Below are 25,135 nucleotides of genomic sequence, written 5' to 3' on the forward strand. Positions count from 1 at the left end.
GAACAAGGGGGCGTGTATTAGCCTGGTCGGTATGTTTTTCATTCTAACTTTGTCATGTCTGGGTGATAAGAAGAGTGCTGTTGAAGTATAATGTCTCGCTCTCTCTCTCTCTCGCTCTCTCTCTGTACCAGCTGCAAGGCCAAGTTGCCTCAGCAGCCCTGAAGTTATGAAGTCATTTCTGATAAGCTGTCCCTCCCTGCAGCACTGAAACTAGCTTGTTAGCAGTACATGACTGATTAATTGTTTCAGGGTAGGCTGAGCCACCCTCGAACAAGGGGGCATGTATTAGCCTGGTCGGTATGTTTTTCATTCTAACTTTTCCCTAGGATTGTCATGTCTGGATGATAAGAAGAGTGCTGTTGAAGTACAATGTCTCTCTCTCTCTCTCTCTCTCGCTGTACCAGCTGCAAGGCCAAGCTGCCTCTGCAGCCCTGAAGTTATGAAGTCATTTCTGATAAGCTGTCCCTCCCTGCAGCACTGAAGCTAGCTTGTTAGCAATACATGACTGATTAATTGTTTCATCTTAAATGTTCCCATGTAATTCTGTTCTTAAAAATTCTAAAATCTAAATTCTGTTCTCACAGTCCCCCCTTTGATTCTTCAAAACATGTTTAAGAATCAATCCCTTGATCCCACCTAGGTGCCTTTAATGGTCTCTATTTATCTAGAAACAGCCTTCAACACCCAGAGGGGTCGCACTCAATACGTCGCCTGCTTGTGCCATAAGAGGGGCCTGCGGTAACTCTGTAAAGGCATAAGTTTTGCAGGGGCTTCAACTACTTGTTTACAACAATGCCTTTTACTATCAGATTTCTAAGGTCTTTCATCTGGCCCCTATGGCCGATATTATTGTTCTGCCACTGCGGGTCTTGATTAGGGTATTTTTGTTCAGCTGGTTCGTTTCCCCCTACCCCGGGAGGGTTTTCTCTTTCCCAAATTTTCAGGGGTCTTCTACGAGGACTTTCATTTCCTTTTTAAATGCTCTTACCTCTCCTGACGTTAATGGTGCACTAACAAATCCAATTTCATTATTTCCTATTGGTACCTCTCTCAACGGCATCATTGTCTTCGGAGACTCTCTGTCTCTATCGTCGTCATTATCGTCGGGTTTAGGGGTGGTCCTTCATGCTGTCCTTAGATCATATTTGGGTCTTTTTCTCCTTGGTTTTTGACTCTAAATCCCAATACTCCAACATCCGTCCCAATGGACTTTCTGGAGGGATGTTGCCGGCAGACTTTCCTTGTCTCCCATCGTCTTCCTTTTTAGACGATTTATTTCCCATGGTTAACTGAAGGGTCTTATACCCGGCAGTATTCACCTCCTAACTGAAGGGTCTTGTACCCTACGGTATTCACCTCCTAGCTGAAGGGTCTTATACCTTACGGTATTCACCTCCTAGCTGAAGGGTCTTGTACCCTACGGTATTCACCTCCTAGCTGAAGGGTCTTATACCTTACGGTATTCACCTCCTAACTGAAGGGTCTTATACCTTACGGTATTCACCTCCTAACTGAAGGGTCTTATACCCGACAGTATTCACCTCCTAACTGAAGGGTCTTGTACCCTACGGTATTCACCTCCTAGCTGAAGGGTCTTATACCTTACGGTATTCACCTCCTAACTGAAGGGTCTTATACCCGACAGTATTCACCTCCTAACTGAAGGGTCTTGTACCCTACGGTATTCACCTCCTAGCTGAAGGGTCTTATACCTTACGGTATTCACCTCCTAACTGAAGGGTCTTATACCTTACGGTATTCACCTCCTAGCTGAAGGGTCTTGTACCCTACGGTATTCACCTCCTAGCTGAAGGGTCTTATACCTTACGGTATTCACCTCCTAACTGAAGGGTCTTATACCTTACGGTATTCACCTCTTAACTGAAGGGTCTTATACCCGACAGTATTCACCTCCTAGCTGAAGGGTCTTATACCTTACGGTATTCACCTCCTAACTGAAGGGTCTTATACCTTACGGTATTCACCTCTTAACTGAAGGGTCTTATACCCGACAGTATTCACCTCCTAGCTGAAGGGTCTTATACCTTACGGTATTCACCTCCTAGCTGAAGGGTCTTATACTGCCCCACAGTATTCACCTCCTAACTGAAGGGTCTTGTACCCTACGGTATTCACCTCCTAGCTGAAGGGTCTTATACCTTACGGTATTCACCTCCTAACTGAAGGGTCTTATACCCTATGGTATTCACCTCCGAGCTGAAGGGTCTTATACTGCCCCACAGTATTCACCTCCTAACTGAAGGGTCTTGTACCCTACGGTACTCACCTCCTAGCTGAAGGGTCTTATACTGCAGTACTGAGAAGGTCTTATCCTACAGTTAACCAGTATTCACCTCCTAACTGAAGGGTCTTATACCTTACGGTATTCACCTCCTAGCTGAAGGGTCTTATACTGCCCCACAGTATTCACCTCCTAACTGAAGGGTCTTGTATCCTACGGTATTCACCTCCTAGCTGAAGGGTCTTATACCTTACGGTATTCACCTCCTAACTGAAGGGTCTTATACCATACAGCACTCACCTCCTAGCTGAAGGGTCTTATACTGCCCCACAGTATTCACCTCCTAACTGAAGGGTCTTGTACCCCACGGTATTCACCTCCTAGCTGAAGGGTCTTATACCTTACGGTATTCACCTCCTAACTGAAGGGTCTTATACCATACAGTACTCACCTCCTAGCTGAAGGGTCTTATACTGCAGGACTGTAAAATTCACTCCTCAAGGACTTTTAGTACTTAGAAGGTCTTATCCCACAGTTAACCAGTATTCACCTCCTAACTGAAGGGTCTTATACCTTACGGTATTCACCTCCTAGCTGAAGGGTCTTATACTGCCCCACAGTATTCACCTCCTAACTGAAGGGTCTTGTACCATACAGTACTCACCTCCTAGCTGAAGGGTCTTATACTGCCCCACAGTATTCACCTCCTAACTGAAGGGTCTTGTACCCCACGGTATTCACCTCCTAGCTGAAGGGTCTTATACCTTACGGTATTCACCTCCTAACTGAAGGGTCTTATACCATACAGTACTCACCTCCTAGCTGAAGGGTCTTATACTGCAGGACTGTAAAATTCACTCCTCAAGGACTTTTGGTACTTAGAAGGTCTTATCCTACAGTTAACCATAAGTCACCAAGATAATACTTAAAAGTCGTTTTTCTTACCTTGGTCCGTGCACGGAGTTGCCTGACTTCACATGTGTACCTGCCGCACTAAATACTCGTTCAGAGTGACTTCCCTAGGATCGTTTTCAGTCAATTACTCGGGTCCGCTACCAACGAGAGAAACGAGACCGTTTTTAAATTAACGGGACGCGTCTTCTCGTCTGTCGTCGGCCGCGGTCCCGGCAATGATGAAGAGATCCCGGACGAGCCCCCAATTGTGAGAAACGTAGCCCACTTGATAATAATTTACACCAAGTCAAACTCTGAAGAAGTAAGTTTATTTAACGGTCTTGCAAGATCGGGTGTCCTACAAGCAGGCACACCGATCAACATATTCAGTTCATGTTTATACAATACAAATCCATTTGTCCACGCCTTTATTTTACATTATTGGTTATAACGTATTATGACACTAACCTATCCTATGGTTGCTACAGTCTCCTCCTCTGTTTACTTCTCCCCCTACTCTAACTTTCTAGCCCCTAACTCTTGTTTTTGTTTTACCTTATTTGGCTCTCCATTATGTGTTTTAACTTGCAGCTGTCAGCCTTTATCTTAGTGGGGCAGTTTCTTATTCACTACATCCGTTGTTCTAACTCTTGCTGTTTCTCTGTTATCTGCCTAAGCACAATTTTTAAGTGATGTACTGTCCCAAGGTCTCCACTTACATACCCTTATCAATTCTCTTTGTCAGTGATGTACTGTCTTAAGGTCTCCACATACCCTTATCAGTTCTCTTTGTCAGTGATGTACTGTCTTAAGGTCTCCACTGACATATCCTTATCAGTTCTCTTTTTCAGTGATTTCATTATGTTGTGCACAAATGACTTCTTGGTAACTTTCCACAAGCTGTAGAAACAACATTTCAGTATTTCTTATTCTCACAGTTGTTTCTGCTGATATATGACAGCCCGTGTGTTTCCTTGCACATTTCACAGGAGCCGCATTGATTCTGTTGTTGCGTTTTGGAAATTGAAACTTGTACATCCGCAACTTGTGGTTCTATTTCATGTTACTGTCCATTTAATGCTTATGCCTTCATCACTCAGTGCTGTCATTACCTGGATAAATCATTTCTGTTCAAACTAAACAGGCCATTTTGTATGAGAAACATCTCTGTGGTGAAAGTAGACTGAAGTGAAGGAACAGGAATAGCAGCGCATGTCAGTTAACTTGCCGGGCAGCGCAGTCAATTCCCTGGTGGTCTTGCTGTGTTTATTGCTTTTATATAGCAATAAGGAACCAAACAATCTTCAGTTGAGTTGTCATAAACTGTGAGTTCTTTATTGGTATAGTAACACACTTACAGGAGAGCTTGTCTCACACATGTGACTAGGTGTCACGTTCAACTCCAGTGAACTGATCACGTGTTGTTGTGACATCACTTCCTCTGATGGTGTATAGCATTTAAACTGTAAAAACCATATCACAACATCCCCTTTCCTAAAATGGAGACACATAAAAGACAGCTATGTAAATAATGGAGTGAAATGACTTTTAAAAATATTTACACACACATTGACGATGATGTTCTTCAGTCTCTGAATCATACAGGCGGTCTGCTGACTCAAACTGATCTTGTGAAAATGTAGTTTCATGGAGAACTGGACTTCTCAGCCTTCTTGACTTGACTTTCATGTGTGGTGGGGCAGGCCACCTCGACAAAACCTGCCTCAGTTATGCTCAGGCAGCAAGTCCCAAGGAAAGGCTTTCCATTAAAGTTGACACATCTTCACAGAACACCTTTTACATGAACAAGCTATAAATAGGCAGAAGCAGGACATTGAGAACATGAAGCTCTGTAAAACCAATTATCAGCTGTCAGGGAAGTCTCATGAAATTGTATTCTGAGTGCAGTGCAATTTTATTCATTACATATGCAAAATTGTACAAAATTACCATTGCACAACTAGTTTGCTTGAATAACAGTGCTTTAAGTACATGATTCATTGTAAAAAAAAAATCAGTCATTTTTAGTCTTCAGCCCCTAATTTTCAGACCTTTTGATCTTTTGCCACTCTCACCCCGGTATTTGTTACTTATTTTTGTGAAATACTCTCCCTATTAGTGCTCAACTGCTGATTACATCTATATGTATTTATACATCTCTATAAAGTGTCTGTGTGCCCAGATTTAACTAAGTTGTGATTTGTAACCAATAAATGATGTTTTGGCCATGACTTGTAGTCTGGTATCTTGGTGATTTGTCAAGAAAGTGTAGCTTTCCTGCTACTTTCAGGATTCCATTTAATCCAACAAGGGTGACTTGTGCCTGACCACAACAAACTACTATGGGTGCAGGTATATGTTGGGTTTAAGTGTAGCAGATTTATTAAGTAATTTATATTCAGTGTAAAGAAGTAATACTTAACAATGACAATAGTGGCTTTCTGTTCCTCAGATCCTCGGTGGTAGCCCTCTGAGTGACTGTGATGCAGTCTCTCTCTTGCTGTGTTCTGTTGACTGAAGATACTCTTCTTCCTTGCTCTGGACTTTCTGTATTGCTTCTCATGTTCAATAGCTGTTCTTTTATACCCTTTTTGGCCATCAGACCACCTTTCTCGTTTTCCTGATGGTTGGTCCAGGTCCTGTGAAGTCAGTTACTACCCTACTCTAATTGAGGCTTAATCGATAAAACATGTTGACAATAATTGCGATAAAAACCTATGAAGAGTTCTATTCATTATGGTTGTTATCTCCTTGGACAGTATGAATTTGTACAGAAATTGATTCTTTTTTAGCAAAGTTAATGAATGTTATTGGGTCACAAAACTTTTTCTGCTGACTGTGTCACAGTGAGTTACAAAGTCCTACTGATACTGAATTTCTTACAAGCTTAAGACTTAGTTTTTAAACTTAATACTTTTAAATTAAAGCCCATTCTTTCTAACATGATTCTTAATTCATTAATTATAACTCAGTCAAGGTCCATTGCTTTGTAATCATTGTTTCTTGATGGGTTGCTGCTTAATATATACATGTAGTTGCTGATACAAGACACAAAATTAACTTCTTTGTTCATATGTTAGTATTAAGATGATTTACTTGATATTGTTAGTTATTACAGAGGATACAGTGTGAAAATAGTCAAGTTAAGCTAAAAATCTAGCTACCCAACCTACTTACAACTCCTCGGTTTGAGGGTGAAATATATGACAATATATTGACCCCTCACTACTTTTCATTGACTGTTACTTTCTTTTAGACATAAGAGCTGGGTTCCAGCTCAATTCAGTGTTCTTCAGCTGTCTTGAGGTAAGATTTCTCAAGTAACAGAGGACGGCTATTATTACAATTGTGACCATCGTTTGTATCAATGTGAACAGAATAGAAATAGTTCTGAGCCAGGGATGTTGACTTGTATTCACAACTGTTTCCCACCTATATCTATTTCCCAAATTTCCAATTCCTCTCTCTCAATGTTCATGTTCTTGTCACATCTTAAACCAGTGCTTTTGGGATGTTGCAATATTTTAATTATGGATTATAAATCTAAGGATAGAGGGGGTATGGGGTGTCTCCACTGAATTATTGTCTTTAATGCTTCCTCCTGCATTCCAAAGTCAACTCTGATTTCAGTGATGTTATGAGTAGGTACAGGGAACAGGATATCATTCCCTATCTGGGTGATCTTAGTGGGTTTGAAACAATACACCAAGCAGTGAATTATCTTACAATATCCCCACCTCAAGGGCAAGGCATTTATGCCGACCCCTCAAATTAAATTCTTGTATAATTTGAACTTACATATTTGTTCTGTGATCATGTTTAATTGTGATCTTGTTTGGCACACCAGGTGCTTCAAGTAGCAAGTGTGGAGCAGTAAGCATATAAGCACCAATAACTGGGTTATATTCCAGGGGCGGCACAATGGTGCAGTGGTTAGCACTGCAGCCTCAGCTCCAGTGACCTGGGTTCAATTCTGAGTACTGCCTGTGTGGAGTTTGCATGTTCTCCCTGTGCCTGCGTGGGTTTCCTCCGGGTGCTCTGGTTTCCTTCCACAGCCAAAAAGACTTGCAGGTTGATAGGTAAATTGGCCATTATAAATTGCCCCTAGTATAGGTAGGGGAATATAGGGACAGGTGAGGATGTGGTAGGAATATGTGATTAGTGTAGGATTAGTATAAATGGGTGGTTAATGGTCGGCACAGACTTGGTGGGCTGAAGGGCCTGTTTCAGTGCTGTATATCTAAATCTAAAAATCTAAATCTAATCAATACATGTGAAATTATTCTAATCCAGAGGGGAATTTCCATGTTTAACCCTGTTTCCCACCAATGTGATGAATCCCCTACCCCTGGAATTTCCTTAGCTATAGTTTTATTTCCTTGCTGTACTGTGTAATAACGGCGTTGGGAGGTGTTCACTTGACTTATTAATGTTGTTGAGGTTATTGGTAGTTCAGGGATGTGGTACCCAAATTTCGTGACATAAACCCCTGGGTTTATGTTCAAGCCATCTTTTACTTGTGAGACCTGTTGGTCAGGCATCTCAATGGCGAGGAAGGTTTTCCCCCTCGGACTGTGGTCTTGATCGGTGTAATACAGTCGGTCCCAATTTGAACATTTAAGTTCCTGTGATGGTAATAGTCTTCTCAGGTGATAAAACGAGACTTCCCTTCTCGGACATAGGCCGTTCTAGTTCTCACATCTGATGAACCTGTAACTTCCACAGTGCAGTTCATCCCCTTCCCATTCCAATTAAAAACACATGTGTCTCTTTAATGATCATATAAATCATATGGGCAAATGAGGATATCCATGCTTGTTCTGTCTCCCTGTAGGTTTCATTCTATCCAAGTTAGTTCTTCTAACTAGATCAACTATTGGAGTGATGTCAGGAATCGATTAATGACACTTTCCCTCATAACCCCTATGTTTTCTGTTCTAAACAGAGGATTAGGCATGGTTCCATTCAGAAGACTGGACATGTGTACTACTAGTCCCAATAGCTTCTGGTTCCCCACCTTGTAACATTTGTGCTTGACCGGGCGAACCTCAATCAGACTCCTAATTTTACAGAATTCTGCATCGTCCTGATAACAGGATCATCCTGATAAATGTCTATTTGTTACCCAAGTGGGAAGATGTCCTTCATTGATAACTTCTCGGTTGTCTCTGAACCGTTCTGCCAACCAATTCCCATATATGACACATACATCATTATGAGTTGCTTGGTCAGCGGCCTTTCTGTCCTCTCGGGTAATGTTATTAATCTTTCTCACATGATTTTCTGTCTCGTGTATAATGTCTCGTAAGTGCACGCCCATTGTCTGATCCTCTCCCAGCTCTTCATGTTCTATGCTATTTTGTTTACTGAGTATATTTATCAATTTCTCCTGTCCATAACTGTATCTGTGAAACTGCCAAGTCCAGAGAGTTAATCATTGAGGTGACTGTATTAAACCAGTAAATCCAGCATTTATCAAGCCTCTCTTTCGCCTACTTCTTGTTTGATTCATTTCATTTCTAGTATTGTTCTCATCGAGGAATGCATTCTGTACATCCTCTACACTTGGGACAAGGTAGTCTTTTCCCAATCCCCGTCAACAACTGCTGTCTCATCCCTTGAGTTAACTGTATTGTTTTATTGGGACACCATTTGGGCAATACTAAATCAGTTAAGTTTAAAATGACAGGGACCACTTCTGGTATTACCTAGTGATATACTGCTTTGTGGGTGGGGATAATTACAAGGCCATTTCCAGGTCCTGCTTCTAATTGAGGACATTTCCTCTCTTGGCCCTGACCCCAAACATCTGAACTATCCTCCTTCTCATACAGTGTGAGCATTACACTGTAGAGCTACCCGTTGGTCTTGTGCATGCAGTTATTGTATCCTTGAATCTTATCCTGACTCTAGCTATTCCACCTCCCCTACCCGCCTTCCCCCCATCAATGTTAGGGTAGTTATATTCTCCCCATTGCTTCAAAGTTACTAAAAAGGTTCGTTGTCCAATTTCTGTTATTGGACCATACATTAGACCCAATACAAGAGCACTGCCCTTTGTGTCTCTTCCACCATCATGGCCAACACATTGGATGTATCCTTCACTCTCTGAAACCACTGGGCCTTGGTTTGATTCTTTTATCTGCTCCCAAGTCCCTTTATTCTTTCCCAGAAATTTCCACACACTCGGGCTTCCTTTACCTTGCACCGAAAATCCACTCCATATTCCTCTTTTATTTCTCACATGGAAACTCTTCCTGGGAGAAGACCACAAACTATTATGTGGTTACACTATCTCTTTTACTATTTCTTATCCAAACCGGGAGATCCCCCTCATATGTTTTATTTCAGTCATTGTAGTTCATTGATCTTTTGTGTCCACCAACAATCTGAGGTTCTGATCCATAAATTGCAAATGCGATGCATTCAGCTTCTTTGTCCAAAGATCCCCTTCAGGCATCTTGGTGTAATGAGTAGATTGTGTCTCGCTGTTTTAAAAAAATGTGAAGATGAAAACCCTGGTGTCTGCTGCCTTATACTCAACAAAAACTAGTTTCAGTTGTCAGTCAGAGTCCCATTTCTGGGGTGCCAATTGTGGCTTTCCTGCTACTTTCAGGATTCAATTTAAGCCAACAAGGGCGACTTGTTCGTGACTACAACAAATCACTATGGGGACAGATATATATTGGTTATCAGTGTTGTAGATTTATTCAGCAGTTTACAGTCAGTGCAGAGAAGTAACACTTCACAAAGACAATAATCACAGGCTGATACTCAGAACCTCGGCGGTAGCCCTCCGAGTAACTGTGGTCCGGTCTCTCTTTCTCTTGCTGGGTTCTGTTCTCTGAAGATTCTCTTCTTTCTTCCTCTGGGTTTCTCGTTCTGCTTCTCATATTCAATAGCTGTTCTTTTATACCCTTTTTTGCCTTTGAGCCTCTGTGGCAGCTGACCAGATCCTGGACTATCTCACTCATTCTGTTTAATCATCATTTTTAAAAAACTTTAAGATTACATTTATGCTTAATTTTCTGGTATCTCTTGGTTCCATTTTCTTGCACCTTTGTTATTCCTTATCTCGAAATTCATACAGTTGTTACATGAGGTCCAGCAATGTCTTTTAATCGAGTGATAACAGATCTTAGAAGCTTTCATCTTCTGTTTTTATTGTAATTTAATGAATATTCTGTCTTTCACTATCTGTTAGTTTCAAACATACCAGGACATTCTTTTCACATTTAACTCAAGGTTTCTTTCTTGCTGTCCTGCCAGTTTTTAACACAGCCGTGGCTCAGCATCAGGCTTTGCTTCTCAGTCTCAGACCATGTTTATCTCAGCTTGCACATAGTATAGTTACTTTAATGATATCTGGAAAGAATTATTACAAATAATCACTGCTTATTAAGCTTAAACTCTTCAAGACGCTACACCAAGCAGTGCTGTGAGTCTGGAGTCACATGTAGACCAGGTCAAGTAAGGACAGCATTATTTCATTCCTAAGGAACATTGGTGAAGCAGATGGGTTTTTATAATAATCAATGACACTTTTATAACATCATAACTAAGAGTTGCTTTTGATTCCAGATTTTTCAGTTAATTGAAGTTTTAATTAATTCAAATTAAATTCCACCAGCTGCCATGGTTTAAACCCATGCCCCCAGACTGAAATCCCATTACATTACCACTATTCCACCATCACCATAACACTGCAGCTCCTTGTGTCCAGGAGAATGTCTGTTCTCTAACACCTCGAGGGGACAGAATAAAGAAAGATCCCAACTGCGAGAGATCCTCGTATCATTTGCAAATATCGTTCAAATGCTGACAGGTTCAAACTGCCAGTTTCCATCACATTGAAGTCAATGGAAAATGGGAGAGTGGTTATGTTGGAACAAAACACTAGTTAGACCACAGCTCACCTCCTTCAGCCCCACAACCCTCTATGTTGTTGGATTACACCCTGAGATAGACAATGTAAACAGATTCCCCTCACCCACCAACACAGCAACTTCTTCACAAAACACAAACACGTTTTTAAGACATGATCTTCTTTTCTGAAGCTGTGTTGAGTATCTGTAATGACTTCTCTTCCCCAGTGATCAGAAACAGCATCTCTTAGGATCCATACAAACATCTTCCCTGTGATCGAGCTCACACTGATGGATCTGTAGTTCCCTGGCTCTGATTTGTCTCTGATTTGGAAAATGGGAACTACGTGAGCTACCTTCCAATCTCAGGGAACAATCCCTGACTCTACTAAGCTGTTGAAGATACAGACAAGGGGCTCACAGATCACCCGTCCCATCTCTTTAAACACCCTTGGGTAGATATCATCTGGACCTGGAAAACCATCAGGTTGGAGATTTCCTATTTTATCCAGGATGACAATCCCTTTCTAATTTAATATTTATGATGTTATTGTTAACAGCACATCCCACAGCTGGAATCTGAGCATCATCCACAGGAGTGCAGACTGATGTGAAATAGTCATTTAACAGTTCTGTCATATCCTGGTAATCTGTTTCAATCTGTCCTGAACTGTCTCTCAGTGGCTCAAAACCATCTGTATCCATCTTCTCACTCCTGATGTAGCTGGAAAAGCTTTTGCCACTATTACCATCATTGTGCACCATATTCTTTTCCAAAGATCTCTCAGCTTCTCTAATGGCTGTTTTTGTCTCCCTCAATTGTGGGTGAAATTTGTCCCTATTCTCCTGGAAACAGAATTCAACTTGTTCCAAACTGGGTTCAATGTAAGACAGTTCGGGGAGTCAGGCATCATTCACCCTAGACCTACACTACAGGGAAAACCCCAGACAGATCCTTAGTAAGGATTCCTCTGGTTCCTCACCTTATATTTGAAAGGATACTGAAACCCAGCTTTCTCACAGTCCACTCCTGGAGGCTCCACTCCCTCAGCCTACAACCTTCAGCAGAGGCAGTGGTGGAGTTCCACAGTGGGAGTGATCCCAGAGTAACTGACGCGATAGCACTCCTGTGGATTTTCTGTGTATTTTTAGTTATCCTGGTGTCGAACACTCACACTTCAATAAAGCATGGAATTCCTGGCAACACGCTGCAGGTACTTCTTTATCTGGAGATTAAATATCTGTTGTATAATTGTACCAGAAGTGAACTCCTTCTTCTGCTACTTTAATGCAGACTTGAATTTATTTAGTTTCAAAAGGTTTGTTTGAAATGAAGTAACACCTGTGTTAAAATTGTAAACTCAGGACTGTCACACAAACACATTCAATCTCCACAGAGTAATTACAATATTAATTTTCAGACTGGAAACTTAAACCTGCCGTTTCACTTTCAGTCAAGAACAAAACCCAGTTTTACACCAATCTCTGATTTGACAGCACGTTTCCAGCATTAGGGTCACTGACCCGAAACGTTAACTCTGCTTCTCTTTCCACAGATGCTACCAGACCTGCTGAGTGAATCCAGCATTTCTTGTTTTTGTTCCAGCATTCACTGTTGTTCTTCCTGACTCTACATATAGTTGTAAAGGAGCCTTCTGTCCTCAACGCCCTACGGGAAAAGGAAACGGTGGATCCTGTCGGATGGTTCCCCGAGCAGACCGTCAAAGTCATTTGGCGGAATGCCTCATCACCAGAACTTTCAAACAAGCACCAAGACGTAGCTTGGCTGGTGGTGAGAAGGGCCATCCCCGTCAGATCCTTCATGCACATCCGAAGTCTCGCCCCCTCCGCACAGTGCCCCCGCGTTGGCTGTGGTGGGGAAGAGACGGTCGCCCACCTCCTCCTGGAATGTGCCTTTGCAAAGCAGGTGTGGAAAGAGATGCAATGGTTTTTGTCAAGGTTCATCCCAAGCAGCTCTGTAACACAGGAGACTGTGCTCTACGGGCTGTTCCCAGGGACGCACACCGAGACAAACATCAACTGCTGCTGGAGGACTATCAATTCGGTGAAAGACGCCCTTTGGTCTGCCCGAAACTTGCTGGTCTTCCAGCGCAAAGAGTTGTCCACCACCGAATGTTGCAGACTGGCACATTCCAAGGTCCAGGACTACGTGCTCAGGGACGCACTAAAGCTTGGGGCAGCCGCAGCAAAGGCTCAATGGGGAAAGACCACAGTGTAAGGTTCCCCCACCAAGCTGGACTGAGGGGCTGGATCAATGGGAAACCCCTCGAACTGTATCGTTAATATTCTCAATTGCTGTAAATGTAAAACTGTAATTGACATGACAATTGTGAAACGGAAGGGTTGGGAAGAAACTCATGACAGTATTGAAGGAAACTGATCTCCCTTGCAATGTTTGCATTTTTTGGTGCTGTTTGGAAACTGTTTGGCAATGTAATTTTTACAGATTTTGATGAATAAAGTATATTTTGGAAATAAAAAAAAAACACAGGTGGGAAAGACAACAAATCTACAACAATGTGTTTAAACAAAAGCTGATTTATTTGACATTTATTTTCTTCAGGATTATCCTATCAATCGAGGTCTTTGCTTTGGAAGATGGAATTGAGATGAATTTCCAAGCACAATTCATTCAAACTGCAGGCCAAGTGGTTGCATTGTTGAGTTGGTAATCCAGGGTTTCTGGATAGATCAACTTTCTCAAAGACATTTGAAAATAGAAATAAAAGCAACATTCTGTACATGTTGGAAATCAAAACAATAACTGCTGGAAATACTCAGCATCTGCTGAGAGAGAAACAGAGTTCTGATGAAAGGTCACAGACCTGAAACATTAACATTAACATCACAATTATACAGCAAGACCTGGTAGCTCAGGTGGGTAGAGCACTGCGGTAATAACACAATGATCATGGGTTTAATTCCCATTCAGGCCAAGGCTTTAGCCCAGGGTGCTGTGAGTGCCTTGTTTGGATACATGATGCTGTTGTGTTGTCATTGCACTTATCATCCACAGGCCATGGGTTGTTGTCAGAGGCTGAGAGTTCAATCCCACCATGACAGCCCGTGCTGTATTCTGGACTTCATTATCTCAGGCAAATCTGGTCTTTTTTTCAACTCAGCTCACTGAAGGTGGCAGAAATTATCATTGATTACTGGATAAATCCTTAGCATTTGCTAATGTTATTTAAAACTATAGAAAAATTATGGCACTGAAGGAGGTCATTCATCCTGTTGTGTCCGTGCTTGCTGGAAAAACTACCTGCTCGATCTAATCCCCTCTTCCAGCACGTGTCCCATAGCCTTGCTGGTTACATCAGTTCAGGTGCACTTCCCGGTACATTTTGAAAGAGTTTTTTGAGAGTTTTTGCCTCCACCACTGTTCCTGGCAGTGAATTCCAGACACCCACCACCCTCTGGGTGAAATGGTTTTTCTCATGTCCCCTTTAATCCTTCTACCAATCACCTTAAATCTGTGTCCCCTGGTAAATGACCTCTCCACTAGGGGAGACAAGTCCTTCCTGTCTACTCTATCTAGGCCCCTCATAATTTTGTACACCTCAATTAATTCACCCCTCAGACTTCTCTGTTCTAAGGAAAACAACCCTAGCCAATCCAATATTTCTGCATTGCTGCAACTTTCAAACCCTGGCAACATTCTTGTAAATCTCCTCTTTGCTCTCTCCAGAGCAATAATGTCCTTTCTGTAATGTGGTGACCAGACGTGTACGCAGTACTCCAATTGTGGCCCAAACAGTTCCAGCATACATCTCTGCTTTTGTCTTACAGCAGAGACACAGACTCTCGGCCCATCGTGTCCGTGCTGGCCATCAAGCACCTACCTACCGATCCCATTTTCCAGCACTTGACCCATAGCCTTGTCTGCTATGGCGTTTCAAATGCTCACCTAAATACTTCTTAAATGTAGTGATGGTTCCTGCCTCTACCACCCCTTCAGGCACTGAGTTCCAGATTGCAACCACCCTCTGGGTGAATTTTATTTTCCTCAAATCCCCTCTAAATCTCCTGCCCATTTACCTTAAATCTATGCCCCCTAGTTATTGACACCTCCGCGAAGGGGAAAACGTTTCTTCCTATCTACCCTATCTATGCCCCTCATAATTTTGTTTACCTCAATCAGGTCCCCCCTCAGCCTTCTCTGCTCGAAGGAAAATGACCATTACCTATCCAGTCTCTCTTCATACCTGAAATGCTGCAGCCCAAACAACATCCTGGTGAATCTCCTCTGCACCCTCTCCAGTGCAATCACATCCTTCCTACAGTGTGGTGCCCAGAACTGAACACAGTACTCCAGCTGTGGCCTAACTAGCATTTTGTACCGTTCCATCATAACCTCCCTGCTCTTATACTCTATGCCTCAGCTAATAAATGCAAGTATCCCATATGTCTTCCTAATCACCTTATCTACCTGTGCTGCTGCCTTCAGTGATCTATGGACAAGTACACCAAGGTCCCTCTGTATTTCCTCGGGTCGTACTATCCATTGTATATTCCCTTGCCTTGTTAGTCCTCCCAAAATGCAACACCTCACATTTCTCAGGATTAAATTCCATTTGCCACTGCTCTGCCCATCTTACCAGCCCATCTATATCATCCTGTAATCTAAGGCTTTCCTCCGCACTATTAACAACACCACCCATTTTTGTGTCATCTGCGAACCTACTGATCATACCTCCTATATTCACATCTAAATCATTAATGTACACTACAAACAGCAAGGGTCCCAGCACCGATCCCTGCGGTACACCACTGGTCAAAGGCTTCCAATCATAAAAACAACCCTCGACCATCACCCTCTGCCTCCTGCCACTAAGCGAACTTTAGATCCAATTTGCCAAATTGCCCTGGATCCCATGGGCTCTTACCTTCTTGACCAATCTCCCATGCAGGACCTTATCAAAAGCCTTACTGAAGTCCATGTAGACTACATCAACTGCTTTACCCTCATCTACACATATCGTCACTGCCTCAAAAAATTCAATCAAGTTTGTTAAACGTGATGTCCCCCTGGCAAAGCCATGCTGACTATCCTTGATTAACTCCTGCCTCTCCAAGTGGAGATTAATCCTGTCCCTCAGAATTTTTTCCAATAGTTTCTCTGCCACTGATGTTAGACTCACTGGCCTGTAATTACCTGGTCTATCCCTGCTTCCCTTCTTAAATAATTGTACCACATTCGCTGTCCTCCAGTCCTCTGGCACCTCTCCTGTGGCCAGAGAGGATTTGAAAATAGTGTCGGAGCCCCTGCTATCTCCTCCCTTGCCTCACATAACAGCCTGGGATGCATCTCATCTGGGTCTGGGGATTTATTCACTTTTAAGCCCGTTAAAACCGCTAATACCTCCTCCCTTTCAATACTAATTTGATTAAGTATATCACAATCCCCCTCCCTGTGTTCGACACTGACATCATCCGTCTCCATAGTGAACACAGATGAAAAGTAATCATTTCAAACCTCACCTACATCCTCCAGCTCCACACACAGATTGCCACTTTGGTCCCTAATGGGCCCTCCTCTTTCCCTGGTTATCCTCTTGACCTTAATATACTTATAAAACGCCGTGGGATGTTCCTTTAGCTTGGCCACCAGTGATTTTTCATGCCCCCTCTTCACTCTTCGAATTACTTTTTTAAGTACCCCACCCCATACACTTTCTATACTCCACAAGCACCTGCACTGTTTTCAGCCCTCTGAATCTGCCATAAGCCTCCTTTTTTCCCCCATTATCCAATCCTCTATATCCCTTGACATCTAGGGTTCCCTGGACTTGTTGGTCCTACCCTTCACCTTTTGGGAACATGTTGGCCCTGATCTTTCACTATTTCCTTTTTTAATGACTCACACTGGTCTGATTTAGACTTTCCCACAAGTAGCTGCTCCCAGTCCACTTTGGCCAGATCCTGTTTTATCATATTGAAATCGGCCTTCCCCCAATTCAGTACCTTTATTTCTGGTCCTTCTTTGTCCGTTTGTTTGTTATAATTCCTGAATAATGTTTGTGTTTTAGGCAGTGAGATGTATTTTGATGTTTAAATGCAATGTACAGCAGCCATTTTAACTCATTTTAGAGTCATAGAGTCATTTACAGCATAGAAGGAGGTCATTTGTTTAGTTTCTGATTGTGGATTTCTCTCTGTGTGTCTCTCTCTTTCTCCCTATCTTTCTCTCTGAATGAGAGAAGTGGGAGAGAGAGAGAAATAGAGAAAGGAGAGAGTGAGGGAAACAGTGGACTGTCATCCTTTCACCTGTAAAAGATGATGGACATGCAGCAAACAATCTATTTAGGTGGGGTATCTTCTCTTGGTTCACCTTTGCTGATGGCTGTAAAAGCCAACCGTTGAGACGCAGGCTCTGCCACAAGTGCTGCACATGAAGCTGCCAAGTGATGCTGTGAGTTGTTGTGTTTGACATTGGCGTCTGTTGCCAAGCTGCTGCAGCAACTGGTCATCGTGGTATTGCACACCAGTCCACAGGATGTGTTGCCATTTCCCTCTTTCATCAGCGAGGGACTCCCAACTGTGATAGTCGACATTTAGGGCTTTCTGGTCACACTTGCAAATTCCTTGAAGCGGAGCTTTGGGCACCCACTGGTCGCCTGGCCCCTGCTACCTTGGTTCTTGGGTAAGAAACCATCTTCCATCTTGTGGACTTGTCTGATCCACCAAAGCCACCTCTGTTTGATTAGTGCCAACACACTTGGGAGCTCTGCCTTTGAGAGGACTGCCACATTTGTGATTTTGTCCTGCCAGGATATACCCATAATGGGCCACAGACAGCAAAGATGGAAATTATTGAGCTACATTTCCTGGTAGCTGTCATGTTTCATTGCCATACAGCAAGGTGTTGAGAACACAGGTCTTATAAACTATTAGCTTGGTCCTAATGGTCAGCATGATGTTATCCCATACATTGACATGTTACAGCTGCTAAAAATCTCCTGGAGAGAGAAATGAAACATTGATGAGAACAAAGCAAAGACTTTTTAAAATAAAAGACACATCAATAGCCCAGGGCTCCTTTTCTCTGTCACTCACTAACATTGACGATCTCTGCATCATTTACACATCCCCCACTATAAACCCAGAGACTGTAAAGTGGGAACAGATTTAAAATGTGAGAGGGACTATTAGGTGCTGAGATCTTGTCCATTGTCATGTTAATCCAGGTACCAGGGCTGCTTTGAACAGAGACATTCCAGGGAGCTGCTTTTTGATGATCTGTGAACTTATTCCTACAAGGTCATTGTTGAGAACATTTGCTGCATCTTTCAGCTAATCTACAGGCGGACAGTGACATGACCAGGCCCCAGTCTGTCCAGAAGCTGAGAAACTCTCTTTAAAACTGCCATTAAGGTGTTAATTCCTTATCATTGTCCCAGGATTTATCTTTACACATCAGGCCTTTGGCAAAGGGGTGAGAAGGGGGTGGGGAGAGTGGTTTTCGACACAGGCTGGGAGCTGGGCAGTCACTAAACACTGGAGAGCCCCAGAGCCTGTCTCTCTCCCTCTGTGTTTAACCTGTCATTTCAATCTCTTTCTCTCCCTCTATTTCTCTCTTTGTCTCACCATCTGTTTATGCCTCATTGTAAAAACACAAACACTGCTGATTCCCCATCCCTCTTCTGCTCACTGTTCCCATACTCACTCAGCCCAGGATTGGTGTTTTGTACATGCAATGTCACAGTGTGAAGAAGCTGATGATTCCTTCGGGAGATCTTTTAAACCTCACTGTCCCAGGATTTACTTTTGCAAATCAGATCTTCTGGAAGATGAAATAAAACCAGAAAGTGCTGGAAATGCTCATAAATAAATACAGATAAATTGTGTGGCACTGTATCAAATGCCTTTTGAAAGTCCATGTACCCCACATCAACAACATTGCCCCCACCAACCCTCTCTGTTATGTCTTCAAAAACTCCAGCAAGTTAGTTGAACATGATTTTCCCTGAACAAACCCACATACTGAGTTAGGTGACATATTGAGTATTCTGGAAGGGCGCAAAAAATTGCATTGTGTCATTGATAGATTTAGCGAGCGGAGAAAACAGTGACAGCAGGAGGTCAATGTGGGGAAGTGTGAGGTCATTAACATTAGAGTCATGTATGGAACAGAGGAGACCATTCAGCCCATCAAGTCCATGACAGTTCTCCACACAGTAATCCAGTCAGTCCTACTCCCCTGCTTGACCCCTGTAGTCCTGCAAGTTTATTTCCTTCAAGTGACCATCCAATTTCCTCTTGAAATCACTGATTGTCTCTGCTTCCACCACCCTCATGGGCAGCGAGTTCCAGATCATTACTACCCACTGTGTAAAAAAGTGCTTCCTTATATTCCCTCTGCATCTCTTGCCCAAAACTTTCAATCTGCGTCTCCTAATCCTTGTACCATTAGTTAATGGGAACAGTTTTCCTTGTCTAACTTATCCATGCCTGTCATAATCTTTTACACTTTGATTAAATCTCCCCTCAATCTCCTTTGTGCAAAGGAGAACAACCCCAGCTTTTACAACCTCACCTTGTAACTAAAATTTCCCATCCCTGGAACCATTCTGGTAACTTAGATCTAAGGAAGATGAATCAGAATATTTTCTAAATGATGAAAAGTTAGGAACTGTGAAGGGACAGAGAGATTTCGGGTTTCATGCACAGAAATCACGAAAAACTACTGGACTGGGAGAAAAGGGAATTAAAATGTCTAATGGAATGTTTGCCTTTATCTGAAGGGTGAAAGTAATGCTGCAGTTATATGCAACTCTGGTTACACATCATCTGAAGTGAGGTGTTTAATTCTGGGCAGCACGTCTCAGGAAGGATATATCAGCTGTGCAGGAGGTACACTGCACATTCACCAGAATGATATCAGGGCTAAAAGGGTTAAATTGTGAGGACAGGTCATATAGACTGGGCTTGTATTTCATAGAGTATGAATATTAAGGGGTGATGTAATTCAGGTATAAAGAAGATTAAAGGTTTTAAGGGGGTCGATAAAGAAAAATGATTTCCTCTGTTGGTGGAATGCAGAATAAGATGGCACAACATTAAAATTAGAGCTGGGCCATTCAGGGGTGCTGTCAGGAAGCACTTCTTCACACAAAGGATAGTGAAATCTGGAACACTGTCCCCCCAAAAAGCTGCTATGGATGGGGAGGAAAGGAAAATGTCAAAACTTGTGAGTTACCTATTGGGTAAGGTTACAGGGATATGTAATCAACTCTGGTAAAGGTAGTTGCGATATGGATCAGTCATGATATAACTGAATAGAGGAACAGGCTCGAGGAGTTGAATGGCCTCCTCCCACTCATGTGTTCCTCTGTTATACAGGATCCCTGGGACTGATTCCCTGAGGCTCTTCTCACAATAATGGGACCTTCTACTCCTGACCATTATGAAGCAAGGGTATTCAGGGTGGTCTAGACAGGACAACAATCTCCCCTTCATAGACACATGATCCTGACTGTGAGGTGACAGTGCGTCTGGGAGAACAATGGGTGGACACAGTGTGTGTTGTTATTTTAATGATAATCTGAACCTCAAGAAACAAACCACCCTGAGGACTGAAATAAGGTTCGTTGGCTCCTGTTATCTGGGCTGTTTGAGCTGGACAATGGCCTGACCCAGCACTGACAGGACAGGACAAGCCCACTAGGAGATGACACAAGGCCAAATTAAGACTCAAGTACAGCACTTTTATGAAATAATCAGTTGAGAAAGGGTTCCGTAATAACCTTGGAGAAAGAGAGAAAATGGGGAGCTATTGTCCAATTAGCCTCACATTAGTTGTAGGCAAAATGCTAGAATGTATTATCTGGGGAAATGGTAACAGGGCACTTAGAAAATCATAATATGATTCAGCAGTCAACATGGACTTGTGAAGAAGAAATCATGTTTAACAAATCTGTTAAGAGTTTCTTGAGGATGTAACTAGTCAGGTGAATAAGGAGGAAACAGTAGTTTATTTGGATTTTCAAGAAGCAAGAAGCATTTGATAAGGTGCCACACCAGAGGTTATTACACACAATTCTTTCTTCAATCATAAGTTCAGAAGTGGGGATGTTCGCTGATGATTGCACAATGTTCCGCACCATTTGCGACTCCTCAGATACTGAAGCAGTCCGTATAGAAATGCAGCAAGACCTGGACAATATCCAGGCTTGGGCTGATAAGTGGCAAGTAACATTCAAGTCACACAAGTGCCAGGCAATGACCATCTCCAACAAGAAAGACTCCAACCATCTCCCCATGACATTCAATTGCAGTACCATCACTGAATCCCCCACTATCAACATCCTGGGGGCGACCATTGACCAGAAACTGAACTGGGAGTAGCCATATAAATACTGTGGCTACAAGAGCCGGTCAGAGGCTAGGAATCCTGCAGCGAGTAACTCATCTGACTCCCCAAAGCTTGTCCACCATCTATAAGGAACAAGTCAGGAGTGTGATGGAATACTTGCCTGGATGGTACAGCTCCAACAACACTCAAGAAGCCCGCAACCATCCAGGACAAAGCAACCCACTTGATTGGCATCCTATCTACAAACATTCACTCCCTCCACCACTGACACACAGTGGCAGCAGTGTGTACCATCTACAAGATGCACTGGAGCAAAGCACCAAGGCCCCTTAGACAGCACCTTCTTAACCCACAACCTCTACCAACTAAAAGGACAAGGGCAGAAAATGCATGGGCACACCGCCACCTGCAAGTTCCCCTCCAAGTCACACACATTCCTGACTTGGAACTATATCACCATTCCTTCACTGTCGCTGTGTCAAAACCGTAGAATTCCCATTCCTAAAAGCACTGTGGGTGTACCTACCTCACATGGACTGCAGCAGTTCAAGAAGGCAGCTCACCAACACCTTCTCAAGGGCAATTAGGGATGGGTAATAAATGCTGGCCTAGCCAGCGACGCCCACATCCCATGAATGAATAAAAAAAAAATTAGGACTCATGAGATTGAGGTAATATATGAGCATGGATTGAGGTTTGGTTAATGGACAGAAAGCAGAGAGTAGGAATAAATGGGCCATTTTCAGGTTGGCATGCTGTAACTAGCAGGGTATAGCAAGGATTAGTACTTGGGCCTCAGCTATTTACAATCTATAGAAATGACTCAAGTGAAGGGATTGAGTGTAAGTGTAATGTCTGCAGGTTTGCTGAAGATACAAAGTTAGGTGGGAAAGCAAGAAATGAGAAAGACAGAAAGAGGCTTCAGAGGGATACAGACAGGTTGGGTGGGTGAGTGGGTAAGAACATGGCAGTTGGAATTCAATATAGTGAAGTGTGAAGTTATCCACTTTGATAAGAAAAATGTTTAAAAAAACTTTTTGTTCTGAATGTTGAGAAACTGAGAAATGTTTGCATTCAGAGGGACCTGGGTGTTGTTCCGACCAAGGTGGGAGTAATGCACTGTTAATTCAGTCCCACTGCATATTAGTAAAGTTTCCCACCTACTGGAAATTAGCCAAATTAAACATTTTATTTATCTCCTAGAATGAAGCACACAAAACCAGATTTCTTCAAACAACAATAAAATTAACTATTTATTAATAAACGAAATCTTAAACAATAATGGGATGAATCCATACATATAAAAAGATTTTATAACTTCTTATTCTTCCTAAGCTTCCTGAACACGCACATACATTGAAAAACTGGTTAACTGGGGAAAAAGGGTTTTTGGTGTTCAACTGTTTCTTAGGAATAATAAAATCATTGGTGGTCATGGTCTGGTGGGTTATTTGTGAATCGGTGAGGTGTCCCAGAGACAAATCGTCAGATGCCACTCAAAGTCTCTCCAGGTGAGTTTGATGAACAGTCTGTGATGGGTAGACTAACAAGGCAATTTGTCTGCAGCAGGCATCACACAGATCTTTCAGCAAAAGATGCAGCAAAAGATGTAGCAACAAGTCTACTTAAATTTTAAAGTAGCAGTCCAGCAATGGAAGCCTTTTTGAGATTTCAGGATCTCCCACCCAAAAAAAACAGGAGGAACAGGAATCACTCTTGAGGCAGAGATTTTTCAGAGACTGGAGGCAACAGGAATTTGCTACCTTTAACAATGCAGGGTTTCCTCCACAGAGAGCAGCAACTCCTCTTTCTCTGGGTCCTTTCCTCTCCTGGCAGAACACAGACATAACTCAAATGTGGAATTTCGTTCTCCAAGAGATGCCTTCTTTTCAGGGAGAGGTCTTTTTCGAGTCTGCCAAAAAACACAAGTCCCAGCCAGTTTGTTCTGCCTCCTGCCTGCCCAGCACTGGTCTTTCACAAAGCAAAGTGAAATTGAACTCTTAACAATGTCATGTGACCTATCATTTTCCTTGCTGTTGTTGCTTGGAAACAAGTTGCCTTGGAGACTGTCCCCACTCAGTTCAGCATTCAATTTTCTCAGTCTTGCAAAACACAGAACTCCAAGTATTTTTCTTTTTTAAAAGCAAAGTACACATAACAGTGTCCTTGTACGTGAATCACAGAAAGGTAACATGGACGTACAGCAAGCAATTCGGAAGGCAAATGGTATGTTAGCTTTTGTTACAAAGGGATAGGGGTATAAGGGTAAAGAGGTCTTACTACAATTATACAGGACATTGGTGAGGCCCCACCTGGAGCAGTGTGTGCAGTTTTGGTCTCCTTACCTAAGGAAGGACATAACACTACTGAGGGAATGCAATGAAGGTTCACTCGTCTGGTTCCTGGGATAAGGCGATTGTTCTATTTATTCATGGACTGTGAGTGTTACTGAAATGGCCAGCATTTATTGCCCATCCCTAATTGCCCGAGAAGGTGGTGGTGAGCTACCTCCTTGAATATAACTGAGTGTCTTGCTGGGCCATTTCATAGTGTAGTTAAGAGTCAACCACATTTCTGTGCATCTGGAGGACAGATCAGGTAAGGACGGCAAATTTCCTTCCCTGAAGGAAATTAGTGAACCAGGTGGGTTTTTAGGACAATCCGTAGTTTCATGGTCACCAATATTGATCCTCGCTTTTTCAAATCCCAGATTTAATTAATTGAGTTTAAATCCCTGAATTGCAATGGTGGGATTTGAATTCATGTCTTGGCATCATTAGTCCAGGCCTCTGGATTACTAGTTGAATAACATAACCACTATTGTACAGCACCCCCACTCTGCTCAATCTCCTCCTATGAGGAGAGGTTGAGTAAACTAGGTCTATATTCCCTGAGGTTTAGAAGAATAAGATGTGATCTGACTGAGACATAAATTGTTAAGGGACTTGACCGGGTCGATGCTGAGAAAATGTTTCCCCTGTCTGGGCAATCTAGAACACCGGGTCACTGTCTCAGGATAAGGGATCAGCCATTTAGGACTGAAATGAGGAGAAATTTCTTCATTGAAAGGGTTGTGAATCTTTGGAATTGTCTTCCCCAGGGAGCAGTGGATGCTCAGTCATTGAGTATATTTAAGACAGAGATTGATAGATTTTTGGGTACAAAGGGAATTAAGGGATATGGGGATAGTGCGGGAAGGTGGAGTTGAGATGATCAGCCATGATCTGGGTGAATGGCAGAGCAGGCTCGAAGGGCCAAATGGCCTCCTCCAGCTCCTATTTCTTATGTTCATTAAACCTCAGTCTGGTTCCTCTCGAGCTGCTGAGTGAGTGAATTAAATCTTTCTCGACAAATCACCAAGAAACCAGATGACAAGTCATACCCGAAACATCATTTATTGGTTACAAATCACAACTTAGTTAAATCTGGACACACAGACACTTTATAAACATGTATAAACACATTTAAATGTAATCAGAGTTATCCAGCAGTTCAGCACTAATAGGGAGAGTATTTCACAAAAACAAGTAACAAAGATTAACCAGACAATTCAGTGATTGACTGTAAATCAACACTAATGGATGCTGAGTATTAATTACAGCAGGGACCGGAGTCTGAGCTAATAAATTGGTGAGTTTACTTGAAGAGTAATTCCTTCACTATCTGGCATGTTAACAGTTGTGAACAGCCTGTCGATCCAACAGCTCCAGTCTACGAGTGCTTAGAAACATACAGAGCTTAAACAGCCTCATTTTTGAGCTGAAGAACAGACTTTCTCCTGTCAATATAGAGTTACAG

At 42.6% G+C, this 25,135-nt stretch overlaps 1 pseudogene; it reads right to left on the reverse strand.

The window, feature by feature from the left end:
* LOC137348857 (zinc finger protein 271-like) overlaps positions 1 to 25,135 on the reverse strand; it is a 140,102-nt pseudogene that overhangs the window by 72,966 nt on the left and 42,001 nt on the right.

The sequence above is a fragment of the Heterodontus francisci genome, chromosome 34, assembly GCF_036365525.1.
Source record: "Heterodontus francisci isolate sHetFra1 chromosome 34, sHetFra1.hap1, whole genome shotgun sequence".
Lineage (NCBI taxonomy): Eukaryota > Metazoa > Chordata > Chondrichthyes > Heterodontiformes > Heterodontidae > Heterodontus > Heterodontus francisci.